Genomic DNA, 20519 nt, shown 5'->3' on the forward strand with positions numbered 1-20519 from the left:
TTTACTTTTATTGCAAAAGGGAGTCATTTAGGGCGCGTTTAAATTGTTTTACTTTTGAAAAAATCGAACACATAAGCTGGTTTTTGAAAAGGTCACCTGGCAGACGCGTTGTAACCCTGTAACAACGCGTATTGTGTATGTTTGTAACTTGCTGGGGGAGAGGGCCAAGGGAGGAAGTGTGAACTGCTTTGCAGATTGCAGCTTACTAATTCTTCAAATAGGTTAGATGAGCTGGGACAAGCTCACCTAGTATTCACATTCTAACATTTTACCACTGCTTGGAATATTCTTATGAAATATTTAGGACAACACAGTAAAGTGTTTTTTTTTGTTCTTATGCATGGACCATGAAAAGCTAAAGAGAAAGAAGACAACAGATGAAAACAATCAAAAAAGACCAAAACAATATTCTTGAGTCTTCGGTGATGTCCACAATTCTTCTTTAATAAATTCTGTTAATTTGAAATGCAGCCAACTCGTTTGTCCCTAAATAGGGCTTCATCAGAGCACTAGTAACACTACCCGACAAATCCTAGAGTAGTGTAAAGTGTTTTCCGGAGTAGAGAACGCACACCAAAAAATGTAGATCAACTTAAATTAGACGGTCAACCGCTTCCTTCTGGCGGATCACGCTTAAAATTGTAGTGACAGTGACGTGTCCAAAGGCATAGTCCATTAGAAACCTCCAATGAAACTTGGATAAATATCACAAACTCCCACGAGTCTGGGAGACGTCATTTCTTATTTAGTAATCTGAGCGATGTGCAGCTCTCATATCCTCACACCAAGAAAACCAGCTACTCGAACAAGAACCATGAAAAGCTCTAAACATTGCACGCTCTAAATTTTAAAGTGTTGAAACATAAAGTTTGAAAGTAATTAATGCGGCCCGTGTTATATATCTGTCTTGGATGGACACTGACGCGCTCCCAAAAAGAAATGTAACATGCAAGGTGGGCTGGGGTGAGGTCACTATAACAATCCTTGTTCTAAAATGTAAAAGCGGTGCTCGGGAGAGAAAAGTAATGCCTCCATTAATAACAATAAACCGAAAACTCGCTCACAATTGTGCACCCTGTTAGTGCAGAAAGCAGTGGTGCTTCTTATAATTAAAATAATTTTGGAATCCTAAAATAATGTGAGCTCTCCTAATTGGCCAAATGTAATATTGCTTAAAAAGGGACTGATTTTGAGGTCATTTTCAAATTTGTACTTTTGTAAGAAGTAAACACATAATCTTCTCTTGGGAAAGCTCACCCTGGAGTCTGGGTTGGTGTGAGCTTTTAAATTGCACATCTTCTGAAAAAAGAGTGAATTCGAAGGAAAGGAGGGAGAACAGCACGAGGAAAACCTCTTATTTAAAAGAACCCTCACTCACCAACATAGTTGGTGACATGCTTCATCATTGGGTACCCACCAGAGAGACCGAGTGCACCCCTGGTGTGCTACGATGCCTGAATTACAGCGGAGCGGGTTTTGGTGAGATAGTGTCAGTGCAGCAGTGAAATTGGTGCAAATTAAAAGATGTCTGGTTTAATCCAAAAGTCATTTTAATGGTGGAAAACCAGATATCATGAAATGCTAGAGAACAGAAAAGGTGGATCCCTTGTTCTTTAACCGTATTGCACAGAGGTATACCACTAAAGCTAAGCCACAAGGTATGATGATAATTCAGTGGCTGGAGGGGTAATTGGGTGATACTCAAAGGAGGCTACTTAGGGTAACCGCCGGCCAATTTCGGGTATTCGCCCGCTGTCAACTGCGGATAATAGAAGGATTTGGGAAGGGATTAACTCCTCAGAATAAGCCCCAATGTAAAATGATATATTTAGAATTACGAGGGGGGGCACTCGGCCTCTCTGGTGGGAACCCAATGATGAAGCATGTCACCAACTAGGTTGGTGAGTGAGGGTTCTTTTAAATAAGAGGTTTTCCTCGTGCTGTTCTCCCTCCTTTCCTTCATATTCACTCTTTTGTTGTTACTGAGACCTTTATTACAGTGCCATGTGCAGTTTAGAGATTAGATACTATACCTTAAACAGCCATATGTAAAATTCCCTATAGAAAGTGAAACATAGTTATTAAGCTGACAAATCATTTATTGGGAAGAAAAACGCAGCAGCTTTTAAAGCATAAAAGCTCTTAAAATGCTTGGATATCATGATAAGAGATAATATTCTTTTAAGTAGCGTTTAATATATGGTAATGGTTATGGAATTTAGTAAATGCTAATAGGCATATATGTTAGTTTATTTCGTTATAAGTAACTACCCTGCAGTATAGCATTGGACTGCTAAGAAGGGTTACTTCGTAGATCTCTAAAATCATTTTTCCTTTTTCCGTAAAGCAACACAAATGATATTGTTCGGAGATTCCTAAATGCCAGCAAATGACCCCAAAATCTTTTGGGATTGTTTGTGTTCTAAAATATATTGGATATACATAACAGGAAGTGGTTGTGTTTGAAACCTAACACACTAATTAGTTGTAGATGACAAAGGGTAATCCCCGCTAAAACTTCAATGCTATGTAAATAAAAAAAATTATACTCCGCCTGGTTGTGTTTCCCAAACATACGGTAGAAAAAAGCACAGTATATACCCAGCAGATATTAAGGCCTACAACGTTTAAAAAAAAAAAAGATATTTATAATAAAAAAACAGTTTTCAACCCACACATTGTTTTTGAAATTGTTGGGACGAACAGACTGTTTTTTTCTAGGAATAAACGCCCACAGGCTTTACTAACATATATATTATTGCTTTATATAACAAATCTGTTCTTAAAAATGTTGTGACCAACAAACTATGATATTGTTTTAGAATTAAACGCAAACAAATGTGTGTAGACTTTGCTAACATATGTATTATGCTTTAGATAACAAACCTGACTGGAATCCAGAGACAGCATTGATATACTGCTTCTTGTCACATCAGGTCTGTCTCACCTTCTGAAAACCTAAAAAGAAGTGTGAACACTACATAGTAAACTGTGTTTCACATTTCTACGGGACTTGCTGCTATGTAATGCTTGACAGCAACAGTTCATAGCTGGAGCTTTTGCCACTCGGGGCAGTCCCTAAGTTTGCCGCCCGGTGAGGCCGGTGTGCAAGTAAGAGAGGGGGTGACAGACGACGACAAGGGAGGATAAAAAAAAAACAAGCTCAAGATGCAGTCCAAACATGCAAACTGTATTTGTTAAACTTAATGAACATCACAACGGTGGTTACAACCCACAGAATCATGAAAAAGCAACACTGAGATCCCCATGCAAGACCCGGCAAAATTAAATCTCAAACAAATTCTTGAAACCTTAGTGTGTGCAGGCTTCTAATTACAGCTGTGATTTATTAGAAACGTGGAGCTCGTACCAAGGTGGAACCAGCTTAAGGACAGCAATAAATCTTAAGTGCAAGTATTGGGCATCAGGCCATGGGGCTTTTTTGCACTAAAAGACAAGAAGACAGCTTGTGCACAGCTCTCCCTCTCCATCCCCTTGACTCCGCTGTTCTGCTGTGAGGGAGGCCAGGCTGGAGCCCAATGACTGATTGAAAGGGAAGGGTAGGGGAAGGAGAGCAGAGAGAGTGGGATGGTGGAGCAGAGGAAAAGACAGGAGAATGAAAGCAAAAACAGCTCCGCGCTTGTGAAGTGGGAGCAGCGCTGATAAAGTATGTCCACAAATATTAAAAAAACAAGCAATGGGGCAGGAGGTGGCATTAAGAGGAGGTGGGTGAGAGGAAGGCTAGATTTAAATATAAGCAGCTAGGGTGCTGAAGCTCAACACAGGCAAACAGTAACAGAGCAGGAAACCAATAATAAAATAGTCCCACATAGAACAGATAGAGCCATGGCGGAATGACACAGTACTAAGTCCCTGATCTGTGGGAGGAACAGAAGAGAGAAAGAAGGGACAAAGAGGTAGGGCTGACCACTAGCAAGCAGGGATTTTTGAAGGACATTGACATAGACAAATGAAAAGCAATGTCAAGAAAGGGGATGGACTTGATGCCCACAGACCGATTACAGCAGGTCTCAAAGAGACAGCTGTGCTGTCTAGCTCGACCTAAAAACAAGCATTCTTGCTAGGGGTCTGCCTGCCTGAAAGAAATATAAATGTGCGCAACTGGTCAATCTATAAATTTGAAGGGTACTTACTTTAATTAATAGAATTATTTGAAGCTTCCTGATTACACAGATGTATTCTCTTTGAGTAGTAATGCAAGGGTGTTGCTATCTGAACTGTGAAGTGTGTGCTTTTAAAAACAATCATAAAAAGCACTATATACAGTCAGTATTACTAAAACCATAGATTTTGGAAACACTTTGTTTTTTACTCTACACCCTTTATGCACCTTTTGTAGCATCCTGGGACATCTTAAAGATTTTGAGGGCCCCTTTTGAACAGCGTTGAATTTGATTCAATTTCAACTCTTTCATGCACTTTTTGGCCAGGTCACTGGTAGTGCACAGGCACACTCGTCTACATTCTAAATATGTGTACATCTAATATTCAGAGATAGTGACATGTGTTTTCAATATTGTAACACCGCAGAGGCTCACTAATATTACTGCAAATAATCTATGTGACACCCAAATACTTCTCATACATCATGTCCAGTTTTGATCTAAAAAAATCTTTTTTTTTTTTACAGAATTTGCCTCAAGCATAAACACAACATTTCTCTTCAAAATGTTTATAATAGACTCATACATCGCCCACAATAATGTAGATTAAAGGAAAACAGTATTTAAAACAATCTGTTTAAGAATTATCCAAGGTCATCAGGGCAAGACTCGCTGCAGAACAAAGCTGGCTTTATCAATGGGCCCCCCGAAAAGCTCGGGCCCTGGGTCAGAGCCCACTTTGCCCATGCCTTAAAATGTCTCTGGTTTTAATGTGTGTAATTCAAATTTAAAATAATGACTTCCATATTCACAGTGCTTTCAATCACAAACTGACCTTGTTGCACCAAATATACACAAGCCACTAATCTCCATTGCACCAATCATGGTTGAATTATGTGGATTCCTGTTTACACACACACACACAGACCTCTGCAGTGCATTAAATAAATGAGGTTCCATATTGTACAATGGTGCATTTCCCATTGATTAACTTAACTTACATTTATTTTTTATTTAAGCTGTGCATTATTTTTTATGATGCTACCTGGGAGTGAAAGACTGAAAAAAGTTACAACCCCCACACTTACTCATCCCACCCCCATTGCGCCTATTGTCCGTGGCCAAAAATGGCCTGTTGTGAACTGTGATACAGTCAGCCATTACTGTTTTTTGTACATTATATCAATTGTATTCTAACAGAAACAAACATAAAAGCACAATTAATAATAAAATCCCAAGATATAACAAGAATAGTCTAAAAACTCATATTAAAAGTAACAGTCACAGTTGGGTGAGTAAAATAATAGGAGCAGTACTGAGCAGTTAACCCTCCATGCTATTTCTAAATTTTAAGGCTGATTTTAAGAAGCCAATCACAAATAAAGTACTTTCGGGGTTTAGCAATTGCAAGTAACAGAGTGTGGGTCTAACCTGGGTGAATTTCAGTTTTTTAAGGAGGGGCTTAAGATAAAACCTCCGAGGTAGACCATAAAAAGGACAGATGAATAAAAAGTGCATCAAATCCTGTGGAGACTCATTGTCGCAGCCGCAGGCTGGTAGCACTTGACCTCGGTGACAGCCCTTTGGGACAGCTAACATTAGGTGGAAGTAGTCCAGTCTGAACCTAGTTAACAGATGGCGATCAAAGCCCGACATTGGCCAGGATAAATAAGGCTCCATATGCGGAGTAGTTTTCAAGATGACATATTTCCGGACACTGCATTTATTTAATTCCGCCTCTTCACGAGACAAGTATTGTGAGAGGGAAAAAATTTTTCTCACAAACTCTACGTCAGCAGACCTAATGGAATCTGGATTTAAAAAGAGTTCTGGTCGCCCCATACTAAAAAAACAATCTTTCAAGTACTTTAACCAAGGAATTTGAAGCATATTATCCCACGATAAGGCTTCTCTTAGGAGTAGATAATTTAGAGGCAGGTCTTTATTTAGCCAGCATTTTAGCCAACAAATTAGTGGTCGTAGTGCTATAGTATCACTTAGAAAGGGGATACCAGATTCTTCGTGCACTATTACGTTGGAAGTTCCCCTCGGGACCCCCAACAGCTGTTTCAAGAAGTTGTTTTCTCCCACCACAAGGTCATTAACTGCCGCATACCCCCAGAGATCGCTACCGTAACAGCCTATCGCCACACTCTTTGCCTGATAGATCTTTAACAGAGCAGCAATAGGGCGTTTGCCCATTTTCCTGGCAAAATTGAAAATAGCCGCGTTTGCCCGGGTTATCTCCCCCCTTTTCCTCTGGACTGAAGGGCCCCAAGTCAGCTGATTATCAAAAAGGACGCCCAAATATGAAAAGGTTTTTGTTATAGGGATCTTCTCATTAATCCGAAATAAAAACGGCTTCTTATTACGTTGCCCTACCTGCATTACAAAAGATTTTGTATTGTTAATAGATAAGTCACGGGATTTCATAAAGCTATAAAAAGCTTCTAATATAATTTGAAGGTCTCTTACGGTCCTAGCCAACAAGACGGCGTCATCCGCGTATAATAAAACAGGCAACCCCTTACGCCCAACGTAAGGGTAATCAGCACCAGTATTTAATAGGGACTCCTCCAAATTGTTAATGTATGAATTGAATAGAAACGGGGCCAAAATACAACCCTGTCTGACTCCCCGGTGGACACCAAAGTACCTAGATACCCTAAGGTCCTGAGAATACCTTACATTGGCCCTGGTATCCTGGTGCAGGCCCGCCAAAAAGTTAACCAGGTTTTGCTCCACACCCACGTTGCCCATGACCTCCCAGAGCTTACCCCTGTTGACACAATCGAAAGCTGAGGAGAGGTCCATGAACGCCATATGGATGGTACCCTGGCGCGCTCGGGTGTACTTTCCTAAGACCATATATAAGTTAAGACACTATGCAATTGTGGAGTGACCAGGCCGAAAGCCATATTGAATTGGGGAAATTATCTCATGCTCTTCCGCCCAGGCTGTTAATCTATTCAGAATTACTCCACCCACCACTTTAACCACAGAGTCAATTAGATATATCGGCCTATAACAGGAGGTGCTATTCCGGTTCCCTTTCTTAAAAACTGGCACTATCGTGGAGGTCCCCCACGACTTTGGGCAGCCATGTTCTGCGGCTGCATTAAGCACAGCAGTAAGGACAGGCGCCCAAAGAGGTACCACTGATTTAAAAAGGTCTGGGGGCAGGCCATCGGGACCTGGCGCTTTATTACTAGACAACCCCGTGATGCCCTTCTCAACCTCACTCATGGTAAAACGTGGTGGGTTTCCTCCTTGTTCGCCTCTCATAGCTTCCAACTGTGGAATGTTACTGCTAAAAATAATACTAAAATGGGATACCCCTGTCATCTTCAGTTATGTTAGTACCAACTGATGTATCACCTGGTGACTCAAATAAAGGTTTGTTAATAATACCCCAGAATTTCTCGCTATTTCCAAGAATTTTGGGGTCTACCAAATCTTGCCAAATATCGTCTTTCACTTCTGTCTTACGCTTAGCCAGAGCTTTTTTATATAAAAGTCGTGATGCCCTGATCTGTATCGGATCCCTAGGGCTGATCTTCAGTGCCGCCTTTAATTCACGGCATGCCATGGAGCAGGAGTGGTCAAACCATTTGGGATCACTACAAGCAGAGCCCGAGGATGGTACAGTTAACATTTCCCCTACTTTAGATACGATACCATCAAAAGCTTTAAGAATATCTGGGGGGGAGGATACTTGGGACACACACAGTGAAAACTCGGTTGCACAAGAATTATTGATCTTGTCATATAGTTGGCCCGAGTTCACCTTAGCCCACTTTAGGCGTCGCCTTCCATCCATGCATTTGAGAGCGCCACCATCTTGTATTCTTTCCCGTGGTTTTAGACGGTTGCCACCCAATAGAATACAAACTGGGTAATGATCACTGTATTGGTTCTCCTGGATTTCAAAGCCTAATATAGATGTACAAAGGCCACTAGAGAGAAGAATATGGTCAATATAGGAATCCCCTGTGTAGCCTTTATATGTAGGTACTAATTGAAAGCTACGATCATCCGCCAGAGACATGGCAGGGATTAAATCTAATTAGTTTGTGAGCTGGTTCAGCAGATCACCCCGACAAGTATGTTCAAAATGTAGGCCCCTCATCCTATGACAGCCCAGTGATCCAATTTCAGTATTCTTTGGGTTCCCACAAGGGTGTACATTAAAATCCCCTGTAATGAGGATTCGATGGGAAAGGCTCTCACAGTGGGTCCTAACAAAGTTACCCCGATCAACAAGTCTACAATTCCCCCTTTGGGTTTACTGCATTGTAGAAGTTAATTAGGGATAACGTTTCCTTCCCTCTTTTAACCGTCAATACTTGGATGTCAGTGTTGCAAGTAGGTGTTATTTTGACGGTGCAAGACAATGCTAAATTAATGTACACAGCCAATCCCCCCTTAGCTCTGCCACTTCGTTACGGCTCTGCTGGTACAAAAAAACTTTTATCGCCTTCTATAAATATGTCACTCTCTACCAGCCAGGTCTCTTGCAGACATATCACTGAAAAGTATCTTATAAAAACCATCCAGGTTGGATCCTTTACTTTTCCAGCTAACCCCGCAATGTTCCAGGAAATTACATTATAATCCAAAGCTTTGAGTTCTGCTAGGGGCGGAACTTGAGCTCCCATTGTACTTCCAGAACAAGGAACATTATTAACTTCATTACTATCCCTTAAGACTGAAAGGGGGGCACATGATGTTCGAACACTTCCGGCCTCAGTCGCTCTCTCAAGAGATACTCTACTCCTGTTGTCATAGACTCCGGGGGGGATATCACCAGGGAAAAAGAGTCAATCAACCATCTCTAGTCCACTGTACCTGTTTTGTGTAGGTATTTGACTGAAACTACGTAGGTGCTCATGCCAATTACCAGCCCACCTTCCTCTGCCCCGATGCCTTACTAGAGACCAGTCCCCTTCCGTGTCTAAGTTGTGAGATGGAGGGTAAAAATAGGATAAAGGGAGAGGTTGAATCGATAACCCATTACTGGAAGATACCCCTTTACAGATGTGACCCACGATACGAGGGTCCCTGAAGTTTAAGAGCACACAATCGCCTTGTATATTTTTTGGCGTATACCCAACCCAGGGCACCCTACGCACCATAATAATTTCGCGAGTGACAGCATAAGGGAGAGGTCTATTTCTATTCAACCAGTCCGTTGCCTTATTTTTTAAGGACATTAATGATTCCTTATTAGGGTTGCTCAACTCAGGTACCCCTGTTAAAACGACGGTGTACGGGCTTGATTATGGGGGGTAAGTCAACTTTCAACTTCCTAAATGTATCAGAATCAGGTACGCCAAGGGGGGTTTCAATAGACTTAACAATAGGTTTAACAGTAACATCCTCAATAGTTGTAACAGCGGGTAATAACACAGAAGCTGGTCGCTTAGCTATATTCCCCCCTGAAGAAGATGGTGCTTGGGATGGAGGCATAACATTCGACCCCCCCCCCCCCCTGTACAGGATTCTGTTGACCAATACCCAGGCGCGACTCAGATAGCCTGGTATTAGCCTCAATGTTCAGTGTCACATCCTCAATCTTGGATAAACGTAGTTGGATTTGTAGAATCCTATCTTCAAGGGATTTAAAAGAGGACTTTAATAAAAAGCCAAATTTATCGAGAACAAGGTCCTCCAATACCATAACTGTACCAGCTTATTTAGATGCACACAAAGTCGGTGCAGGCTGCAATGAGGGCCCAGATGACCCAGATTGGATCACAGACACATCTCTCACATCCGTTGATAATAAATTGCTGTTACTGGCTTGTTTGGCGATTTTAGGCCTCCTTCCTCCTCCGAGTTCATTAGCCCCCGCTTCCTCTTCGGTATAGCTCCCTGAAACTTCCCTCGCGTCTGCTAGTGTTTGGTCTTTCGGGAGAGTTGTAATTAGACATTATACTTGCTTGAGTAGACGTAGATATTTGAAGCTGGTCAGCTATTGAAATAGTGTCCTGAGCCGGCGTAGAAGGAGGATTATAAACTGTTACAGGTACATCTATGATATTCGTTCGTAGAGATAGCTCTGGAGTACGGGCATTAGCAAAATGTCCCATGGATGATCTCTTTGCAGGGGCAAGATCTTGTAAAACCCTTCGCTCCATAAGAATAATAGCTTGACCTATATCTGAATTTGCCCGAGTGATAAAGTTATCAAGTGTCCCAGATAAGGACCCACTCTGGTTCACACCCTTACTTCTATTACATACACGTACAGACATCTTGCAAGTCTTTCAGGCGACCCAGTTGGTACTTACAGTTCAGTTTGGTGTCATGGATGTAAGAGGGGTGGTCCGGTCTCCAAAGGCCTCGAACGGGCTAAAACGGGCCCGCACTTGGCCCGGGCTTCGCCCTGCGCGCGTCCGCGCAGCGTGAGTGATGATGTGTTAAGTTGGCGCCGGTCAGCCCGTGAGTGCTTCCAGGTGTGGGCTTGGTCAGCGTGCCCCCTGGGAGATGTCTCACCTCCTCTGCTCCTCTGCACCTCGGATCAAAACGGCAATGGCAACGATGCGGCTCACGCGCCAGCGGGAGCGGCGAGGCGCTAAGTAGGCGCCGGTCAGCCCGTGAGTGCTTCCAGGTGTGGGCTTGGTCAGCGTGCCCCCTGGGAGATGTAGTCTCTCCACCTCTGCACCTCGGATCAAAACGGCAATGGCAAAGCGCGGGAGCGGCGAGGCGCTAAGTAGGCGCCGGTCAGCCCGTGAGTGCTTCCAGGTGTGGGCTTGGTCAGCGTGCCCCCTTGGAGATGTAGTCTCTCCTCCTCTGCACCACGGATCAAAAAGGCTAGGCGCTAAGTAGGCGCCGGTCAGCCCGTGAGTGCTTCCAGGTGTGGGCTTGGTCAGCGTGCCCCCTGGGAGATGTAGTCTCGCCTCCTCTGCTCCTCTGCACCTCGGATCAAAACGGCAATGGGCGAGCCGCTAAGTAGGTGCCGGTCAGCCCGTGAGTGCTTACAGGTGTGGGCTTGGTCAGTGTGCCCCCTGGGAGATGTAGTCTCTCCTCCTCTGCTCCTCGGATCAAAACGGCAATGGCAACGATGCGGCTCCCGCGCCAGTGGGAGCGGCGAGGTGCTAAGTAGGCGCCGGTCAGCCCGTGAGTGCTTCCAGGTGTGGGCTTGGTCAGCGTGCCCCCTGGGAGATGTAGTCTCTTCTCCTCTGCTCCTCTGCACCTCGGATCAAAACGGCAATGGCAATGATGCGGCTCCCGCGTTAGCGGGAGCGGCGAGGCGCTAAGTAGGCGCCGGTCAGCCCGTGAGTGCTTCCAGGTGTGGGCTTGGTCAGCGTGCCCCCTCGGAGATGTAGTCTCTCCTCCTCTGCTCCTCTGCCCCTCGGATCAAAACGGCAATGGCAACGATGCGGCTCCCTATCAGTTGTATTCTGGGAGTTGTACTTTCCTTTTATATGGACTGTGGGCTGCACAGCCAAAGAACTAAAATGTGTTGCAGCCCAGCAGCCTAATTACACCAGTCATTGAAAAATAAAAAGCTTCTAATATAATTTGAAGGTCTCTTGCGGTCCTAGCCAACAAGACGGCGTCATCCGCGTATAATAAAATAGGTAACCCCTTACGCCCAACGTAAGGGAAATCGGCACCAGTATTTAATAGGGACTCCTCCAAATTGTTAATGTATGAATTGAATAGGAACGGGGCCAAAATACAACCCTGTCTGACTCCCCGGTGGACACCAAAGTCCCTAGATACCCTAAGGTCCTGAGAATACCTTACATTGGCCCTGGTATCCTGGTGCAGGCCCGCCAAAAAGTTAACCAGGTTTTGCTCCACACCCACGTTGCCCATGACCTCCCAGAGCTTACCCCTGTTGACACAATCAAAAGCTGAGGAGAGGTCCATGAACGCCATATGGATGGTACCCTGGCGCGCTCGGGTATACTTTCCTAAGACCATATATAAGTTAAGACACTATGCAATTGTGGAGTGACCAGGCCGAAAGCCATATTGAATTGGGGAAATTATCTCATGCTCTTCCGCCCAGGCTGTTAATCTATTCAGAATTACTCCACCCACTACTTTAACCACAGAGTCAATTAGAGATATCGGCCTATAACAGGAGGTGCTATTCCGGTTCCCTTTCTTAAAAACTGGCACTATCGTGGAGGTCCCCCACGACTTTGGGCAGCCATGTTCTGCGGCTGCATTAAGCACAGCAGTAAGGACAGGCGCCCAAAGAGGTACCACTGATTTAAAAAGGTCTGGGGGCAGGCCATCGGGACCTGGCGCTTTATTACTAGACAACCCCGTGATGCCCTTCTCAACCTCACTCATGGTAAAACGTGGTGGGTTTCCTCCTTGTTCGCCTCTCATAGCTTCCAACTGTGGAATGTTACTGCTAAAAATAATACTAAAATGGGATACCCCTGTCATCTTCAGTTATGTTAGTACCAACTGATGTATCACCTGGTGACTCAAATAAAGGTTTGTTAATAATACCCCAGAATTTCTCGCTATTTCCAAGAATTTTGGGGTCTACCAAATCTTGCCAAATATCGTCTTTCACTTCTGTCTTACGCTTAGCCAGAGCTTTTTTATATAAAAGTCGTGATGCCCTGATCTGTATCGGATCCCTAGGGCTGATCTTCAGTGCCGCCTTTAATTCACGGCATGCCATGGAGCAGGAGTGGTCAAACCATTTGGGATCACTACAAGCAGAGCCCGAGGATGGTACAGTTAACATTTCACCTACTTTAGATACGATACCATCAAAAGCTTTAAGAATATCTGGGGGGGAGGATACTTGGGACACACACAGTGAAAACTCGGTTGCACAAGAATTATTGATCTTGTCATATAGTTGGCCCGAGTTCACCTTAGCCCACTTTAGGCGTCGCCTTCCATCCATGCATTTGAGAGCGCCACCATCTTGTATTCTTTCCCGTGGTTTTAGAAGGTTGCCACCCAATAGAATACAAACTGGGTAATGATCACTGTATTGGTTCTCCTGGATTTCAAAGCCTAATATAGATGTACAAAGGCCACTAGAGAGAAGAATATGGTCAATATAGGAATCCCCTGTGTAGCCTTTATATGTAGGTACTAATTGAAAGCTACGATCATCCGCCAGAGACATGGCAGGGATTAAATCTAATTCGTTTGTGAGCTGGTTCAGCAGATCACCCCGACAAGTATGTTCAAAATGTAGGCCCCTCATCCTATGACAGCCCAGTGATCCAATTTCAGTATTCTTTGGGTTCCCACAAGGGTGTACATTAAAATCCCCTGTAATGAGGATTCGATGGGAAAGGCTCTCACAGTGGGTCCTAACAAAGTTACCCCGATCAACAAGTCTACAATCCCCCTTTGGGTTTACTGCATTGTAGAAGTTAATTAGGGATACCGTTTCCTTCCCTCTTTTAACCGTCAATACTTGGATGTCAGTGTTGCAAGTAGGTGTTATTTTGACGGTGCAAGACAATGCTAAATCAATGTACACAGCCAATCCCCCCTTAGCTCTGCCACTTCGTGACGGCTCTGCTGGTACAAAAAAACTTTTATCGCCTTCTATAAATATGTCACTCTCTACCAGCCAGGTCTCTTGCAGACATATCACCGAAAAGGATCTTATAAAAACCATCCAGGTTGGATCCTTTACTTTTCCAGCTAACCCCGCAATGTTCCAGGAAATTACATTATAATCCAAAGCTTTGAGTTCTGCTAGGGGCGGAACTTGAGCTCCCATTGTACTTCCAGAACAAGGAACATTATTAACTTCATTACTATCCCTTAAGACTGAAAGGGGGGCACATGATGTTCGAACACTTCCGGCCTCAGTCGCTCTCTCAAGAGATACTCTACTCCTGTTGTCATAGACTCCGGGGGGGATATCACCAGGGAAAAAGAGTCAATCAACCATCTCTAGTCCACTGTACCTGTTTTGTGTAGGTATTTGACTGAAACTACGTAGGTGCTCATGCCAATTACCAGCCCACCTTCCTCTGCCCCGATGCCTTACTAGAGACCAGTCCCCTTCCGTGTCTAAGTTGTGAGATGGAGGGTAAAAATAGGATAAAGGGAGAGGTTGAATCGATAACCCATTACTGGAAGATACCCCTTTACAGATGTGACCCACGATACGAGGGTCCCTGAAGTTTAAGAGCACACAATCGCCTTGTATATTTTTTGGCGTATACCCAACCCAGGGCACCCTACGCACCATAATAATTTCGCGAGTGACAGCATAAGGGAGAGGTCTATTTCTATTCAACCAGTCCGTTGCCTTATTTTTTAAGGACATTAATGATTCCTTATTAGGGTTGCTCAACTCAGGTACCCCTGTTAAAACGACGGTGTACGGGCTTGATTATGGGGGGTAAGTCAACTTTCAACTTCCTAAATGTATCAGAATCAGGTACGCCAAGGGGGGTTTCAATAGACTTAACAATAGGTTTAACAGTAACATCCTCAATAGTTGTAACAGCGGATAATAACACAGAAGCTGGTCGCTTAGCTATATTCCCCCCTGAAGAAGATGGTGCTTGGGATGGAGGCATAACATTCGACCCCCCCCCCCCCCCCCCTGTACAGGATTCTGTTGACCAATACCCAGGCGCGACTCAGATAGCCTGGTATTAGCCTCAATGTTCAGTGTCACATCCTCAATCTTGGATAAACGTAGTTGGATTTGTAGAATCCTATCTTCAAGGGATTTAAAAGAGGACTTTAATAAAAAGCCAAATTTATCGAGAACAAGGTCCTCCAATACCATAACTGTACCAGCTTATTTAGATGCACACAAAGTCGGTGCAGGCTGCAATGAGGGCCCAGATGACCCAGATTGGATCACAGACACATCTCTCACATCCGTTGATAATAAATTGCTGTTACTGGCTTGTTTGGCGATTTTAGGCCTCCTTCCTCCTCCGAGTTCATTAGCCCCCGCTTCCTCTTCGGTATAGCTCCCTGAAACTTCCCTCGCGTCTGCTAGTGTTTGGTCTTTCGGGAGAGTTGTAATTAGACATTATACTTGCTTGAGTAGACGTAGATATTTGAAGCTGGTCAGCTATTGAAATAGTGTCCTGAGCCGGCGTAGAAGGAGGATTATAAACTGTTACAGGTACATCTATGATATTCGTTCGTAGAGATAGCTCTGGAGTACGGGCATTAGCAAAATGTCCCATGGATGATCTCTTTGCAGGGGCAAGATCTTGTAAAACCCTTCGCTCCATAAGAATAATAGCTTGACCTATATCTGAATTTGCCCGAATGATAAAGTTATCAAGTGTCCCAGATAAGGACCCACTCTGGTTCACACCCTTACTTCTATTACATACACGTACAAACATCTTGCAAGTCTTTCAGGCGACCCAGTTGGTACTTACAGTTCAGTTTGGTGTCATGGATGTAAGAGGGGTGGTCCGGTCTCCAACGGCCTCGAACGGGCTAAAATGGGCCCGCACTTGGCCCGGGCTTCGCCCTGCGCGCATCCGCGCAGCGTGAGTGATGATGTGTTAAGTAGGCGCCGGTCAGCCCGTGAGTGCTTCCAGGTGTGGGCTTGGTCAGCGTGCCCCCTGGGAGATGTCTCACCTCCTCTGCTCCTCTGCACCTCGGATCAAAACGGCAATGGCAACGATGCGGCTCACGCGCCAGCGGCGAGGCGCTAAGTAGGCGCCGGTCAGCCCGTGAGTGCTTCCAGGTGTGGGCTTGGTCAGCGTGCCCCCTGGGAGATGTAGTCTCTCCACCTCTGCACCTCGGATCAAAACGGCAATGGCAAAGCGCGGGAGCGGCGAGGCGCTAAGTAGGCGCCGGTCAGCCCGTGAGTGCTTCCAGGTGTGGGCTTGGTCAGCGTGCCCCCTTGGAGATGTAGTCTCTCCTCCTCTGCACCACGGATCAAAAAGGCTAGGCGCTAAGTAGGCGCCGGTCAGCCCGTGAGTGCTTCCAGGTGTGGGCTTGGTCAGCGTGCCCCCTGGGAGATGTAGTCTCGCCTCCTCTGCTCCTCTGCACCTCGGATCAAAACGGCAATGGGCGAGCCGCTAAGTAGGTGCCGGTCAGCCCGTGAGTGCTTACAGGTGTGGGCTTGGTCAGTGTGCCCCCTGGGAGATGTAGTCTCTCCTCCTCTGCTCCTCGGATCAAAACGGCAATGGCAACGATGCGGCTCCCGCGCCAGTGGGAGCGGCGAGGTGCTAAGTAGGCGCCGGTCAGCCCGTGAGTGCTTCCAGGTGTGGGCTTGGTCAGCGTGCCCCCTTGGAGATGTAGTCTCTCCTCCTCTGCACCACGGATCAAAAAGGCTAGGCGCTAAGTAGGCGCCGGTCAGCCCGTGAGTGCTTCCAGGTGTGGGCTTGGTCAGCGTGCCCCCTGGGAGATGTAGTCTCGCCTCCTCTGCTCCTCTGCACCTCGGATCAAAACGGCAATGGGCGAGCCGCTAAGTAGGTGCCGGTCAGCCCGTGAGTGCTTACAGGTGTGGGCTTGGTCAGTGTGCCCCCTGGGAGATGTAGTCTCTCCTCCTCTGCTCCTCGGATCAAAACTGCAATGGCAACGATGCGGCTCCCGCGCCAGTGGGAGCGGCGAGGTGCTAAGTAGGCGCCGGTCAGCCCGTGAGTGCTTCCAGGTGTGGGCTTGGTCAGCGTGCCCCCTGGGAGATGTAGTCTCGCCTCCTCTGCTCCTCTGCACCTCGGATCAAAACGGCAATGGCAACGGTGCGGCTCCCTATCAGTTGTATTCTGGGAGTTGTACTTTCCTTTTATATGGACTGTGGGCTGCACAGCCAAATAACTAAAATGTGTTGCAGCCCAGCAGCCTAATTACACCAGTCATTGAAAAATAAAAAGCTTCTAATATAATTTGAAGGTCTCTTGCGGTCCTAGCCAACAAGACGGCGTCATCCGCGTATAATAAAATAGGTAACCCCTTACGCCCAACGTAAGGGAAATCGGCATCAGTATTTAATAGGGACTCCTCCAAATTGTTAATGTATGAATTGAATAGGAACGGGGCCAAAATACAACCCTGTCTGACTCCCCGGTGGACACCAAAGTCCCTAGATACCCTAAGGTCCTGAGAATACCTTACATTGGCCCTGGTATCCCGGTGCAGGCCCGCCAAAAAGTTAACCAGGTTTTGCTCCACACCCATGTTGCCCATGACCTCCCAGAGCTTACCCCTGTTGACACAATCGAAAGCTGAGGAGAGGTCCATGAACGCCATATGGATGGTACCCTGGTGCGCTCGGGTGTACTTTCCTAACACCATATATAAGTTAAGACACTGTGCAAAAGTGGAGTGACCAGGCCGAAAGCCATATTGAATTGGGGGAAATTATCTCATGCTCTTCCGCCCAGGCTGTTAATCTATTCAGAATTACTCCACCCACTACTTTAACCACAGAGTCAATTAGAGATATCGGCCTATAACAGGAGGTGCTATTCCGGTTCCCTTTCTTAAAAACTGGCACTATCGTGGAGGTCCCCCACGACTTTGGGCAGCCATGTTCTGCGGCTGCATTAAGCACAGCAGTAAGGACAGGCGCCCAAAGAGGTACCACTGATTTAAAAAGGTCTGGGGGCAGGCCATCGAGACCTGGCGCTTTATTACTAGACAACCCTGTGATGCCCTTCTCAACCTCACTCATGGTAAAACGTGGTGGGTTTGCTCCTTGTTCGCCTCTCATAGCTTTCAACTGTGGAATGTTACTGCTAAAAATAATACTAAAATGGGATACCCACTCATCTTCAGTTATGTTAGTACCAACTGATGTATCACCTGGTGACTCAAATAAAGGTTTGTTAATAATACCCCAGAATTTTTCGCTATTTCCAAGAATTTTGGGGTCTACCAAATCTTACCAAATATCGTCTTTCACTTCTGTCTTACGCTTAGCCAGAGCTTTTTTATATAAAAGTCGTGATGCCCTGATCTGTATCGGATCCCTAGGGCTGATCTTCAGTGCCGCCTTTAATTCACGGCATGCCATGGAGCAGGAGTGGTCAAACCATTTGGGATCACTACAAGCAGAGCCCGAGGATGGTACAGTTAACATTTCACCTACTTTAGATACTATACCATCAAAAGCTTTAAGAATATCTGGGGGGGAGGATACTTGGGACACACACAGTGAAAACTCGGTTGCACAAGAATGATTGATCTTGTCATATAGTTGGCCCGAGTTCACCTTAGCCCACTTTAGGCGTCGCCTTCCATCCATGCATTTGAGAGCGCCACCATCTTGTATTCTTTCCCGTGGTTTTAGAAGGTTGCCACCCAATAGAATACAAACTGGGTAATGATCACTGTGTTGGTTCTCCTGGATTTCAAAGCCTAATATAGATGTACAAAGGCCACTAGAGAGAAGAATATGGTCAATATAGGAATCCCCTGCGTAGCCTTTATATGTATGTATTTACTACATTTACTAATTGAAAGCTACGATCATCTGCCAGAGACATGGCAGGGATTAAATCAAATTAATTTGTGAGCTGGTTCAGCAGATCACCCCGACAAGTATGTTCAAAATGTAGGCCCCTCATCCTATGACAGCCCAGTGATCCAATTTCAGTATTCTTTGGGTTCCCACAAGGGTGTACATTAAAATCCCCTGTAATGAGGATTTGATGGGAAAGGCTCTCACAGTGGGTCCTAACAAAGTTACCCCGATCAACAAGTCTACAATCCCCCTTTGGGTTTACTACATTGTAGAAGTTAATTAGGGATAACGTTTCCTTCCCTCTTTTAACCGTCAATACTTGGATGTCAGTGTTGCAAGTAGGTGTTATTTTGACGGTGCAAGACAATGCTAAATCAATGTACACAGCCAATCCCCCTTTAGCTCTGCCACTTCGTGATGGCTCTGCTGGTACAAAAAAACTTTTATAGCCTTCTATAAAAATGTCACTCTCTACCAGCCAGGTCTCTTGCAGACATATCACCGAAAAGGATCTTATAAAAACCATCCAGGTCGGATCCTTTACTTTTCCAGCTAAACCCGCAATGTTCCAGGAAATTACATTATAATCCAAAACTTTGAGTTCTGCTAGGGGCGGAACTTGAGCTCCCATTGTACTTCCAGAACAAGGAACATTATTAACTTCATTACTATCCCTTAAGACTGAAATGGGGGCACATGATGTTCGAACACTTCCGGCCTCAGTCGCTCTCTCAAGAGATACTCTACTCCCGTTGTCATAGACTCCGGGGGGGATATCACCAGGGAAAAAGAGTCAATCAACCATCTCTAGTCCACTGTACCTGTTTTGTGTAGGTATTTGACTGAAACTACGTAGGTGCTCATGCCAATCACCAGCCCACCTTCCTCTGCCCCGATGCCTTACTAGAGACCAGTCCCCTTCTGTGTCTAAGTTGTGAGATGGAGGGTAAAAATAGGATAAAGGGAGAGGTTGAATCGATAACCCATTACTGGAAGATACCCCTTTACAGATGTGACCCACGATACGAGGGTCCCTGAAGTTTAAGAGCACACAATCGCCTTGTATGTTTTTGGCGCATACCCAACCCAGGGCACCCTACGCACCATAATAATTTCGCAAGTGACATTATAAGGGAGAGGTCTATTTCTATTCAACCAGTCTGTTGCCTTATTTTTTAAGGACATTAATGATTCCTTATTAGGGTTGCTCAACTCGGGTACCCCTGTTAAAACGACGGTGTACGGGCTTGATTCTGGGGGTAAGTCAACTTTCAACTTCCTAAATGTATCAAAATCAGGTACGCCAAGGGGGGTTTCAATAGACTTAACAATAGATTTAACAGCAACATCCTCAATAGTTGTAACAGCGGGTAATAACACAGAAGCTGGTGGTTTAGCTATATTCCCCCCTGAAGAAGATGGTGCTTGGGATGGAGGCATAACATTCGAACACCCCCCACCCCCCCACCCCCCCTGTACAGGATTCTGTTGACCAATACCCAAGCGCAATTCAGATAGCCTGGTATTAGCCGCAATGTTCAGTGTCACATCCTCAATCTTGGATAAACGTAGTTCGATTTGTAGAATCCTATCTTCAAGGGATTTAAAAGAGGACTTTAATAAAAAGCCAAATTTATCGAGAACAAGGTCCTCCAATACCATAACTGTACCAGCTTATTTAGATGCACACGCAGGCTGCAATGAGGGCCCAGATTGGATCACAGACACATCTCTCACATCCGTTGATAATAAATTGCTGTTACTGGCTTGTTTGGCGATTTTAGGCCTCCTTCCTCCTCCGAGTTCATTAGCCCCCGCTTCCTCTTCGGTATAGCTCCCTGAAACTTCCCTCGCGTCTGTCTAGTGTTTGGTCTTTCGGGAGAGTTGTAATTAGACATTATACTTGCTTGAGTAGACGTAGATATTTGAAGCTGGTCAGCTATTGAAATAGTGTCCTGAGCCGGCGTAGAAGGAGAATTATAAACTGTTACAGG

Source organism: Lissotriton helveticus, chromosome 1_1 (genome assembly GCF_964261635.1).
Source record: "Lissotriton helveticus chromosome 1_1, aLisHel1.1, whole genome shotgun sequence".
Lineage (NCBI taxonomy): Eukaryota > Metazoa > Chordata > Amphibia > Caudata > Salamandridae > Lissotriton > Lissotriton helveticus.